The 10,987-nt window shown below is 46.9% G+C and overlaps 1 non-coding gene across 1 annotated transcript; it reads left to right on the top strand.

Annotated features, from left to right (window-relative positions):
- Positions 1-361: 361 nt before the first annotated feature.
- On the top strand, positions 362-9,848 carry LOC127490293 (uncharacterized). The gene is made up of 3 exons (XR_007918186.3): positions 362-627; positions 3,154-3,258; positions 8,934-9,848. It is a non-coding gene; the product is annotated as an uncharacterized LOC127490293 (transcript).
- Positions 9,849-10,987: the final 1,139 nt, after the last annotated feature.

A 10,987-nucleotide genomic window follows, 5' to 3' on the forward strand; every position in this document is an offset into this window, starting at 1 on the left:
AGGTCCAATAGAGCTCCTCAGGGCCAGCCTGGGGAGCTCAGGGGCCGAGCGGGATGATGAGTGTCGGCGGCAAAGGAACCACACCAGAGCCGGGAGATCAGTCAACGCCCAGGGCGCAGCCGGGTTCTCGACTTTATTGGGAGGGGAAGAGCTTTTATAGACACAGAAAGGGGGCTGTCCAGGGCGCAAGGGAACCGAGCCAACCAGCTGAAAGGTAAGGCAGGACACGAGCCGGGCACGCCCTCAAGGGCCTATCACAGCCGAGGACACATACTGTTCACGAATACGGAAGTCTTCTGTCAGGCTAGGTACCTCCCCTGGGGGCCATCTTGGATTGTTGGAAACGCTGAGTCACTGGGATGCGGAAGTGCGGCAAACTCGCGCAAAGGCTTAGCGGCCTTGTGGAGTGGAGGCTTAGCAACTTTGTTTCCTTTTTGATTGGAGCCCCCCCTGCAACTTTCATGGTACTTCTTGACTCTTCACAGGAAAGATTCAAAGAATCTCGGATATCAGAGGCATAAGGGAATCCCCATTGAGGTCTTCCCAATGGCTTATGTCCCAGTGAGCCGAGCAGTGACCTGGAAGTTTGGGGGCGAGGTTCAGCTTCAAATGGCTGTGCACAAGGCGGTAAGTGGCCGGGGTGGGGGTGGGGGGTGTGCAGAGGGCACTCCAGTCTGTGTTACCCTCCTCTCTGCTCCTGTTAGGTTCTCTGTGCCTTGACCAGGCAGTCGGCTTTTTACTTATTTTTAACCGTTTGTTTATTTTTAGAGAGTTGGCTTTATTCGTTTCTGTAATCAATCACATGAAGATAAGACTATACCCAATATAGTGGACATCTCATGTATAGATGGGGGATGAATCTTTCTTTCTGTCTCTTGGAATATTACATTCTTTGGGTGATCTGACCTTTGTACTGGAAGCCCCTCCCCACTGCTTAACAGCTGCCGACCAAGGTTTGGGACAGACTTTAGGTTCCATGTACAATTTTCTTTTTAAGAAAAGAAAAAAGATTATTTATTTGATAGGCAGAGTGATGGGGAGAAGAGGAAGCAAAGAGAGAGACTGAGGTCTTCTTCTACTTCCATTCTCAAATGGCTGCAGTGGTGGGCTAGTCAGGGCCAAAGCCAGAAACCCGACACTCCATCTGGCTCTCCCACATGGGTAGTGGGGGCTCAAGCACTTGGGCCATCATCTGCTGTTTTCCCAGGCACGTTAGCAGGGAGCTGGATCAGAAGCAAAGCAGCCAGGACTTGAACCAGCACTCTGATATGGGTTACTGGTGTTGGTGTTGGAAGCAGAGGCTTAACCAGCTGTACCATAGCACCGATTACATGCATAATACATGCAAGGAGAAAATCCTTGCTGCTCTCATCCTGTGTATAAATATGACAAGATGTGGAATTTTAGCAGGGGATGAGGGATGAGGACTCCTTCATAGTAGTCTACTCCAGACACTTTAGTCCAAATGTTTCCCCTTGGCTTTTCAATGGGTTGGATGCAAAGAGCTTTTTTTCTCTTACATGTAAACAAGCAAAAGAAATGATTCAACCTAACTATACTTATAGTCTATATAGCAATTTATATGCTAAATAAAAAGTTTACGAGATATAAAGAAGAAACAAAATGATCCGTGACTAAACTCTGGCACAATTTTGATTTAAGGTGTTTGCTTTTCAGTGTGTTCGACTTAAAAAAAAAACCTAGTCCTAACCACAGTGGGTTTTCCCAGGCTGTGACTGATGTTTTGTGGCTCGCTTTAGCTGAAGGGCCAGAGCAGGTTGTAGGATTGTTTATAGATGGTTTACTCCAGGCAAGAGCCTTAGCTCCCTGCCTTCATGGAGTTGTGTGTGTGTGTGTTTTCAATTTTTTAAAAAACATTATTTATTTGAAAGGTAGAGAGACTGACAGAGAGATCTCCCATCTACTGGTTTACTCCCCAAGAGCCCACAAAAGCTAGGGCTGAGCCAGGCTGAAGCCAGGAGCCAGAAACTCAATGCAGGTCTCACAAATACTTAGGAGGCGGAGAGCCATCACTTTCGCTACCTCCCTGGGCGTGGATTCACAGGAAGCTGGAATCAGGCAGAATCCAGGCACTCTGATATGGCATGTGGGTGTCCCAAGAGGTGTCTTAGCCACCTCTAATGCCTGCCCCCAGAGTTCTTACTCAGCTCCTACCGCTTCTCCTCTAGTCTGGAGGGGAGCCCTAGAATCCCTGCCCTTGACCATGGTGTCTGTCAACATTGGTGTTCCTAAACACTCCTTCTGCTTTTCTAGTATTCAGAGCTATTGGGGAGTTCTGGACTAATGGAAGTAAGCCTACCCCTGCCTGTCCAACTTCAGAGCCTATTGCTGCTCATGTTGGGCAGTGTTGGTGATCTGTTCTGTGGTGACTTTTCAGCATAGTGACAGCTGACTTATTGAGCCCTCACTGTGAGCCCTCATTGTGGTAAATACTTATACACATCATTTATATATATAAGCTGCTTTAATGAAGTATCATATGCTTGAGTTTTGTAGTTTAGACACTTGAAACTCACAGAAGTTAATGGCTCCCCTCAGTTTTATAGCTGTATGATGTTAAAACTCATATCCAAAGTCCTACTCACTCCAAAGCTCTTACTCAGTACTTCCCAGCATGCTTTCTAGAAAGCTCGTTGGAGCTGGTTAATTTGTTTTTTATTTTTTAAATATTTTTATTTTATTTCTTTGAAAGCCAGAGTTACACAGAGAGAGGAGAGGCAGAGAGAGAGAGAGAGAGAGAGAGAGAGAGAGAGAGAGAGAAATCTTCCATCTGATAGTTCACTCCCCAGTTGGCCACAACACCTGGAGCTATGCTGATCTGAAGCCAGGAGCCAGAAGCTTCTTCTGGGTCTCCCGTGTGGGTGCAGGGGCCCAAGGACTTGAATCATCTTCTACTGCTTTCCCAGGCCATAGCAGAGAGCTGGATCGGAAGTGGAGCAGCCAGGACTCGAACCGGTGCCCATATAGGATGCCGGTGTGTCAGGTGAGGGCGTTAACCCACTGCACCACAGCACCAGCCCCATGGAGCTGGTTAATGTGGATTCTTGTCTTTGGTTATTATTTCTTGCTTCCTGTACTTTCGCTGCCTATCTGTGCCTACTTCTTTAGTCAATATGGAAAATTATCTCCTAGGGTCCTGTGGTGACAGATAATGGGAATTTTATCCTGGACTGGAAGTTTGACTGTGCACACAAATGGAGTGAAGTGAACATTGCTATCAAGATGATCCTAAGTAATGTGAGTAGCGTTTACTGGGCAGAGTCACCGTGCCCTTTGTCACTGTCCCTTCATTGGCCGCAGAAGGCATGATGGACGTGGGCTTTGAAGGACCTGGTTGGGAAGAAGAACTTGGTTTCTTTTCATGGTGTCCGGGCTTTCCAGCGTGGGTTCCTTTATCTTCTCCCCAGGAATGACTGATGCATAACTAGCAGCTTGGTGCTTGTCTCTCGCAGCCGTGGGGGTTGGGACAGCCCTGGAGCTGATGGAAGGTCAGAGGGCCACCATCTCTGGGCAGAGTCTTGCCTGCCAGGAGCTGACTGAACCTGCGCTGGTTTTTCTGGGCTGTCTTCTTAAGTAGTGGGGAAATTGACTAAGTGTACCTACGGCCATTGGATACATGCCACGGGCAAGATCCTGAGCTCCGTGCTACAGAGGAGGCTCCGAGCAGAAGAACATGGACGGAATCTGTGCCCAGTAAACCTGGGAAAGCTCTGTGTGGCTGTGTGGAGTCCTTGCCTACAGACAAGACGGAGTGGCCTAAATTCTGCTCGGGGAATTCCAAGAGCACACAGAGCTGCTTCTTTGGGGGAATGTGAGAAACTTTGGTGACGTGGAGGTTTCTGGTGTAGATGGTAGGCCTGTGTCTTAGCACAGCGTCACCTAGACAGTGCTGAGTGTCTAAGAAAGTTTCACTTTATACCCACGATGATGAGGCAGCTCTAGAGGAGGACACAGGCTGAGGAACGTTATGCAGTTTAACCAGCAGCTGCAGCACCCAGATGGGAGTCCTTTGTTGTCTGCCCTGGTCCCTGAGCTTTAATCTCTACTTGCTCAAGTGCCAGGCTAAGGAGAGGTTGTGTGACCCAAACGGTGAGAGCAGTGGGGGCCTCTCACGCAGCTTGTGCCTGGGAGTGGTGGGGTGGAGCAGGGGGGCTCAGGGTGAAGGCAGGTGGGCAGGGTAGAGATGGGTTTTGAAGCCTTAGCCTCAGTGCCCAGAGGAGAAACTGAGGGCGCTCGTACGGGGGATTGGAAGGAGACGAGGCGTGGGAGGTATCAGTCCCTAGGAGTCTAACTGGGAGTTTTCCATGTCAGGGAATATTCTTGAGCCAGAACTGACTTAGGAGGCAGACAGGCCAACTTAGTAGAAAAGGCCAACTTAGTGGCTCAGAGCAGCTGCCTGGGTTCGGATCCTCATCCTGCCACGCTCTAGCACTGTGAACTGAGCAGTTAGTGGACATTTTCTGTGCCTGAGATCCTCCTTGGTAAAAGGGGCTGATACAGGGCTGTTGGGAGGATTGATGTGTTGATTGAATGAACCCTGGGAAGAAAGGGCACCACGTCTTCAGCATTAGTTGGGTGTGTGGATTCTCAGTCATCCACGCTAGCTGGAAATGGAGATGGTGTGACTGTGTGCCATGTAATAAAGAGCCGATTCTTCCAACTCTGCTTTAGTTATCTTGTCTTCTGCTGACAGTCTGCTACAAGGTTTTTGAGTCAGAAAGATGAGTTGAACTCTACTCATTCTCTTGCTTAATGCTGCCTTCAATGGAAGAATTAAAGAACCGAGAAGGCAGGAGGGAGAGAAGACACAGACACTGCTGTTAGTAAACTAGGGGAATTTGCCTACGATGATAATGCAGACAAATGCGGGGGCCCAGGTGGGAAATGGCTTATCCATGTCGGTGCTGTTTTTCTCTAAGGTAGGTTTCTTGCAATGTCCACTAGGGGGCTCTGTTGCACTTTTTCAGACTTTTCTTGGCTGATGGAGCCACTGAGGTGTCCCTTGTCGGGGAGTTTTCCTCCTGTTTGTTAGAAGCTACATTTAGAGAAGCTCAGAGTTTTATTAGGAACCTGGAGTGAGGAAAATGTAAAAAGAGGTTAGCTGTCACGTCAGATAACATGGTATCAGCAGGGCCAAAGCTGTTTTGGGTTCTTCCCTCCTTGTTCACCTTAGCATCCTCTGATCTTCCACTGTATTTTATCTGAGGTGGGAGAGGCATCAGTCTTTACCAGCAATTTTTAAAATTTATTAATTTATTTGAAAGAGTTACACAGAGAGGAGGGAGGGAGAGAGCACAATCTGTTGGTTCACTCCCCAGATGGCTGCAATGGCTGGGGCTGGGCCAGGCTGATGCCAGGAGCCAGGAACTTTTTCCAGGTCCCCCATGTGAGTGCAGGGGCCCAGGCATTTGGGCCATCCTCTGCTGCTTTCCCAGGCATATTAGCAGGGAGCTGGATTGAAAGTAGAGCAGGGGCCTGTGCTGTGGCGTAGTGGGTAAAGCCACCGCCTGCAGTGCCAGCATTCCATATGGGTGCCGGCTGAGTCCCAACTACTCCACTTACAATCCAGCTCTCTGCTATGGCCTGGGAAAGCAGTAGAAGATGATCCAAGTCCTTGGGCCCCTGCACCCACATGGGAGACCCAGAAGAAGCTAATGGCTCCTGGTTTCAGACTGGCCGTTGTGGCCATCTGGGAAGTGAACCGGCAGAGGGAAGATCTCTCCCTCCCTCTCTCTCTGCCTCTGCCTATCTGCAGTTCTGCCTTTTAAATTAAAAAAAAAAAAAAAATCTTAAAAAAGAAAAAAAGTGGAGCAGATGGGACTTGAACCTTTATCCATATGGGATGTTGGCGCTGCATCTGGTGGCTTAACCCGCTACAACACAGTACCGGTCCTATCTCTTGTGTTTTTTTTTTTTTTTTTTTTTTTAAGATTTATGCTTTTATTTGAAAGGCAGAATTACAGAGAGAGAGAGAGAGAGAAAGAGAAATCTTCCATCTGCTGGTTCACTCCCTAAATGGCTGCAATGGCCAGAGCTGGGCAGATCTGAAGCTAGGAGCCAAGAGTGTCTTCCAGGTCTCCCACATGAGTGCAGGGGCTCAAGCACTTGGGCCATCTTCTGCTGCTTTCCCAGGCACAGTAGTAGGGAGCTGGCTCAGACATGGAGTAGCCAGGACTGGAACTGGCACTGCAGGTGGCAGCTTAACCCACTACTACTGCGCCGGCCCCTCTGCACTTTCTTTACGGCCTTTTCTCCACATGATCTGACTTTCCTGGATCAGAACGGTTTGAGAAGGGTGGATCTCCAGTGGCTGCTTTGCTTATACTTGGGAGGCCCTGGTTGTGGAGGCACAGTTTGGTGCCAGGGACTTTGTGTTTTGGTGGCTCACTGCTCCTTTTTATTTGTTTATGGTTGGCTATTTTTTAAATCTTTTTGAAATTATGTAGTTCAAATGAGTAAATAGTGGCAAGTTTCCTTCCCCATTTCCCAACTAACTAGTTACCATATCTGGAGGCAGCCAATGTTAGAAAAAAGTCGTGTGGCCTTTCAAAAAATTTTATTTTGTATATATGTACTTACGGATTTTCATTTTATTTGAAAGGCAAAGAAACAGGGGTGGGGTCGGAGAAGAGAGACAGAGGTCTTCCTTCTGCTGGTTCACTCCCCAAATTACTCACAAGAGCTGGGCTGGGCCAGGCAGAAGCCAGGACCTGGGAAGTTAGTCTGGGTCTTCCAAATGGGTGACAGAGTGAAGTCCTTTAGCCATCACCAGGGTGTGCATGAAGGAAGCAGGGGTTAGAAGTGGAGCTACAGCCCGGGCACTCCACTAAGGGATGTTGGGGTTCCAGGTGCTGCTTCACCTGCAGTTCCATGGCACCCACCACTGCCTTTCCACAGTGACCGCATACTTTAATATGTGTTCTGTCCCTGCCTTTCTGTCTTGGGGATCATTACATGCTGGCTCACAGAAGAGCTTCCTCGTTCTTTCCTCTTTTAAAAATAACTCTGCTATTCATTTTATGGCTGTATCCAGAACACTTAACTGGATCCCATCCAGTGGACATTTATGTTTCCAGTGCTTTGCTGGAAGGGAATTACTGGATCAGAGGACAAGCAAGCATGTCTGATTTTGCTAGATGGTGCTGGCCTGCCTTCTGTGGGCTGTACTCATTGGTTCTACCACCAGCATATGCAGGTACCTGATTCCCAACAGATCAAGTTTACCAAATGTTTTTTCTCTTAATGTTATCTCATGTGTATGTGTGTGAACATACAAATATTGGTAAAGATCATGCGTGGTTGTACAGCTGTCCCTTGACATCCCTTGAGGCTTGGTTCCAGGATTCTCTGTGGATACCACAATCCGAGGGTGTGCTAGTTCCTTACATAAAATGGGGTACATAACCTGTGCATATCCTCCTGTGTACCTTAAGTCATCTCTGGCTTACTTAGAATACCTAATGCAATATGAATGTTATGTAAATCACAAATCGCTGTTATGCTCTAGTGTTTAGGAAGTAATGACAAAAAGGTCTGTCCCTGTTCAATATAGATACAATTTTATTTTTTCAAATATCTTTGAGCTGTGTTTGGTTGACTCAGTGAATATGAAATCCACAGATGCAGAGAGCTGACTGTGGTTAATTCTCATTGCTGAATAGTGTCCCATCGTCTGTGTGCGTGTGAGAGAGAAATATGTTTGTATTCCTGATGGGCATTTGACTCTTCTGCTTTCAGTTATTGGGAAAGTATGGCTGTGAACATCTTATAGATGTATTTTCATGGCCATATGTATGTCTGACAGTTGTATATCTAGAAGTAAAATTGCTGAGTAGTTAAGTATGAATTTGTGCAACTTTACAAGATGGACTAATCAAACATTCTCCACAGTGTTCTTGCCAGTTTACCGTCCATCATCAGTGTGAGAACATTTTTGCATCCTAGCCACGTTTCATCATTAAACTCATTTTTGTGTAGTGATAGTTTGTAAATACAATTTGTAACTAATGAATTTGAGCACCTTTTCAGTGTTTATTAACTATTTGGTGTGTGTGTGTGTGTGTGTGTGTGTATTTATTTACTTGAGAGAGAAATGTCTTGCATCAGCTGGCACAGTCCCCAAATGCCTGCAAATGGCTTGACAGGACCAGGCTGAAGCCAGGGGCCAGGAGCTCCATCCGGGTTTCCACGAGGGTGATGGAAATCCAAGTGCTTGGGCCATCTGCTGCTGCCTTCCAGGGTGCATTAGCAAGGAACTGGACTGGAAGTGGAACAGCTGATACTCAAACCAGTGCTCCGGTGTGGGATGCCAGCAATTGCAAGCGTAGTTTAGCCCACTGTGCCACCATCCCAGCCCCTTTTGTGAAATACCTGTTCAGATCTTTGGCCCATTTTCCATTAGGTTGTGTGCTATTTTAATACTTTGTGGAGTTGTTTATATATTTTGATGTGGGTCCTTTGTTAGATATTCGCCTTGAAAATGTCTCTTTCCACTCTGAAGAAATCCTGCAAGGCCAGTAGTGAAGCTAAAAATAGCTAGGAGTGGGGGCTGCTGGGACTAGTCCTGGAGAGTTTGTCCAGAAGTCAGCCTGTCATCTGTGGTGTTGGAGACATGGAGAAGTCCTTCCTAGAAGCGCTTGACTGGTTCAGGCAAAGGGAATGCATCAGCAGAGGCCTCGAGGAGTGACAAAGCTTGGCCTTGGGTACGGAAGGAAAGCCAAGAGAAGGGGGGAGAAAGAGGTGACAAGAAGCTTCACAGACAATCAGAATCTTCATTGCTGTGTGGGAGAGGAAGCTTTGGCTGTCATTTGTCCAGTGCTGCCTGTGCCGGTTGCTTCCGGTGACCCCAGGACCCGATCCTCTTGCCTTGGGAAGCTGGCACTCACTGCTTCTTTCCGTGCTTTGTCCTTCAGGCGTGGTGGACACAGGCCTGTTCATCAACATGGTGGAGAGAGTCTACTTCGGGATGCAGGACGGCTCCGTGACCGTGCGGGAGAAGCCCTTCTGTTGACCCCACGAGGAGCAGATGTGTTCACCTTGGTCTCCAGCCCACAGCCAGGGTGGCCGTGCCTGTCCAGGAGCTTTTGCCTTAATGTATGGGGGGGTGGGGTGGGGTGGGGTCTAAGCCCAGTCCTCTGCAGTATTGTTACTATGTGTCTTTTTAAACAGAGAAATTTAAAGATTTATATTTTTTACTATGAAAAATATTGTTTTTTTTATAAAGTAGAACTTGATTTCATGTTTTATATGAAACATTTACCAAAAAAAGAAAGAAGAATAGAGCAAGAAGGGGGAGACTGTCTTTAAAACCTTTGACTTGAGCCTGCTGGGTTTGCTGAGAAATGAATATCAGAGCTTTTCTTGAAGCCGGTCACATGAAGGACCTGGCCAGCAGTGATCTCCTGATGCCTTACAGCATGCTTGGTTTACTTTTCTGCCACTCTCTTGTGTTTTTAGTTCGTCCTCATTGTAATCACGCACAATGCAGTTACTTCTGAAGATGAGGTTTACAAAGTCCGCTGAGTGGAACAGTGTGATGTGTAGTGTTGGGATTGGAATGTAAACCCCCGGGGCAAATGCGGTGGCACCTTCGCTAAGATCAGGGCTTTGTTCAGATCCCTGTTGTTGGAAGCAGTTGGCCGGAAATACTTGCCAGTGCTGCCAGGGCACTGCTGTGAAATGTGAAATAGTTGTTTTTTTAAATCATTTTCTTTTTGTTGTTACTTATTTTTCTGTTGCTTTATTATTACTGGCATGGTTTGGCATCAGATGTCATCACCTCTTTATGTTCTTTGAAGGTTGGAATAAACAGTGTGGTGCCATTTTGACTCTTGGTCTTCTCTACAGAATTGGTTGGGAAATGGGGATCAGTATGGCTGATATTTGATAACGGGTGGAATTCACTGGAGAAATCTTGAGCCGAAGAATACTTCCTTTATTTCTGGGAGAGCTTGCTTCAGTTGCCTAAGGAAATGCTTGTTCCATAGACTTCTAACAGTTAAACAAAGTCAAAATTCTCAGTTTTATATAAATCAAAGCTTTGTTAGTTGTGAAAGCTGATAAGCCACAGAATAGGTAACCTGAAGTTCCTTTGTAGTGCCCCCACCCTGTGAGCTCAGACATCTGCCTGACAAGCAGTGAGCTGCCCAGAAAACAGTGTCATGGGCGCAGCTCGGCGATAGCTCTAGGGCCTCCCTCAGAGGAACTGCTCTGTTGCCAAAGGCTTTCTGCTGAGAGCCTGGCTCCTCTGTGCTAACTTTGCACGATGCTTGCACAGTCATTCCCCCTGTTTTCCGCCTGTTTTGAAGCTTGAACTGTTACTAAATTCCTGCTGAATCACGTTGCAGAATAAAAGTTAATCAGGACTGACTGAGCATCAGAGACTTCTTGTTCCTTGCCACATTCCTTTGTTTTTGCACTCCCAATGTGCTCTTCAAAATGTCTCATCCTGTGTTAGGAAACCTGCTGTTAGGAGTGCATTGTTTTTCTTTCAGACTGCCTTTGGTAGGGCAATAATTTTTGCACAAAACAGGTATTAGATCTTAGTCGAACACTTGGTAGAGCAAATTTTTTACATAATCCTTTGAAACTTTTGTGGCATGGATTTAATTCAGGGATGAAGATGAAGTTGAACTGGGTTTGTGAAAAACACCTGCATGCTTCATATCACATGTAAATTTTCTGCTGGTTTTGTAACATTCACTCTTGTGACTGAACAACAGGTCTGAATATTTTCTTTTAAAGATTTATTTATTTATTTGAAAGTCAGAGTTACACAGAGAGAGGAGAGGCAGAGAGAGAGATCTTCTATCCGATCTGAAGCCAGGAGCCAGGAGCTTCCTCCAGGTCTCCCATGCGGGTGCATGGGTCCAAGGTCTTGGGCCATCTTCTACTGCTTTCCCAGGCCATAGCAGAGAGCTGGATGGGAAGAGGAGCAGCCGGGTCTTGAACCCGGGTCACACAGTAA

Source organism: Oryctolagus cuniculus, chromosome 2 (genome assembly GCF_051225735.1).
Source record: "Oryctolagus cuniculus isolate XC-2025 breed Fujian yellow rabbit chromosome 2, ASM5122573v1, whole genome shotgun sequence".
Classification (NCBI taxonomy): Eukaryota; Metazoa; Chordata; class Mammalia; order Lagomorpha; family Leporidae; genus Oryctolagus; species Oryctolagus cuniculus.